Below are 2,318 nucleotides of genomic sequence, written 5' to 3'. Positions count from 1 at the left end.
CTCCTTCTCCTTCTCCTTCTCCTTCTCCTTCTCCTTCTCCTTCTCCTCCTCCTCCTCCTCCTTCTCCTTCTCCTTCTTCCCCTTCCCCTTCTTCCCCTTCCCCTTCCCTTTCCCTTTCTCCTTTTCTCTTTCCTTTCCTCTCCTTCCTTCAGACACTGGAAGGAAATACTTCCTCAGATACCTCCTCTCATAATCCAGCCTCCTTTTCCCAGAAGAACCATGGAATCAGCAGACTTTTTTGTCCATGAGAGTGCCACAGCACTATTATTACAACCTTTTTTCATATTCCAAACCATTCCCACAGTCCTTTACATTCATTTAACAGATCAACAGAAAAACTCTTGGTATTGGCTGAACATCAATTGATTGACATTTATTTACAGTCATGGTTTTTTGGGATGTAATTCCTTCCCTGATATTTAATCAAGTCTACCTGAACTCATCTCCATCCCACCACAAATGTAACACCATCCAGAGCCAGAGCTGCCCTGGATCCATGAAGATTTTTTGATGTGAGATCACAAATATTCCTGTTGTTTCCCATTTCAGCCTCTGGAAGTGGTGGTAGATCCCAGAACTTCAAACCCATGGAGATATTTCTCTGTGCATCTCCTATCCCCTGTGAACCTGCCATCCCTTTCTAAGAGCCATTTATATCTCCTTTGTTTTCCATGGAACAAATGTCTTGCTCCAGTAGAAACATTCCATAATTTACCAGGGAGAAATGCAGATCAGAGGCTTGCTAAAAAAACAGGGAAGCTTTTACTCCCAGAATTCCTTTTCCTCTAAATAATAGACCCCCCCCCCCTTTTAGTCATATTTATTTAATTTCTTTGGGTCTTATTCATAAGCACAAGTTCCTTCCTTCCTTCCTTCCTTCCTTCCATCCTTCCTTTCTTCTCTCCTTCCTTCCTTCCTTCCTCCCTCCCTTCCTTCCTTCCTCCTTCCTTCCTTCTTTTCTTCCTTCCCTCCCTCCTTCCTTTCTTCCTTCTTTCTTTTCCCCCCCCCTTATTTCTTATTTTCCCCTCTATCTCCTGACAAGAACCACTGAACTTATGGACACTGACGATTTTCCTTCTCTTCCTGTGATTCCCAGGGCAACAAAATCAACCCCCTCCTCCTCTTCCAGACTCTGCCTTTCGGGAACAGGAACCCTTCCAAACTCCTCACTCCCAGGGGGTTGGGAAATCCTCATTTCTCAGCAGAAACTCCCTCAAATTCTTCCTCAATTGCTTTGAGAACGACCCTCAGGAGCTTCACACATCGTTAGTGCCCTTCCTCCAGCACCGTTCTCCAATTTCTAATCGATTTAAACATTATTCTCTCCTTCTCTTATCGAGTTTAACTCAATTTTACCCATTAAAGCTTCAACTTAACGCGGCTTTTGGCTCCTTTTTAACAGCAGCATCACTTTCTGGAACCTCTTTCACTCCTGTCACTCTCAGCACCTTAAAATCCCCCATTTTTTTCCCCCCAGGCTGCTGCAGTTCCACCTCCACGACTTTCCAAAGCTCTTTTCATCCCCCCCGGGGACATTTTTTATAATGAATTTTGCTTCTGGCACGTCACAGCTCCGTTATCACTTCGAGCCAAGGAGGCTCCAGTGCCAGAGTTTGGAGAGAAAACAACAACTTTCAGGGAACAGAACGGAGCGGCCGCTTCCAAGTGACTCATTTTGGGCCGAGGTAAAACTGCACCACACACAGAAGAGCTAAAAATATTGACCAGGAGAATCTCCAGTGCACTTTCCTCTGTCCTGGGACCTCAAAACCTTGGCCTGGAGGTGGAAAAAGGGTCCAGGGTCAGTGCAAATTATTCGTAAAGTCAGACTTCAAAGGGAAAAGCTCTTCAGTGCCACTGGCGTCTCTCAGAATTTGTGATTATGGAGATACAGGAGGTGGTGAAGTTTGGGACCAAAACCTGACATGGAGAGTTCTTGGTCCATCTTCTCCACAGCTGAAGGGAAGGGATCCCCTTTGGAATTCCTGATTCCCCTTGGCTGTGCATTTTGGACTTTCCCAGGTCCCCTGGTGGGAATCTGGGCTTCCCTTTCCCCACCTCCCTCCAAGCTTTTGGGCAGATCCCTCCGGTGTGGTCCTGGCACACCCGGGGCACGTTTGGGCCTTGGAAATAATGATAAATAAATGATAGAAACTCCTTTTTGCTTTCCTTGGATCCTCCTGGCTGCCCCATTCCACGGCAAGGTTCTCCTGGAATCCCTGCTCACCTGATCCTCCTGCACTGGGCAGGGCAGGGGGTTAAAGAGCTCCCCTGCTATTTGGGGGCTCCTCTGCTATTTGGGGGCTCCTCTGCTATTT

Source organism: Neopelma chrysocephalum, unplaced genomic scaffold (genome assembly GCF_003984885.1).
Source record: "Neopelma chrysocephalum unplaced genomic scaffold, ASM398488v2 Primary Assembly neopelma1_295, whole genome shotgun sequence".
Classification (NCBI taxonomy): domain Eukaryota; kingdom Metazoa; phylum Chordata; class Aves; order Passeriformes; family Pipridae; genus Neopelma; species Neopelma chrysocephalum.
The sequence above is the reverse complement of the archived record's forward strand: the minus strand, read 5'-3'. Positions refer to the sequence as shown.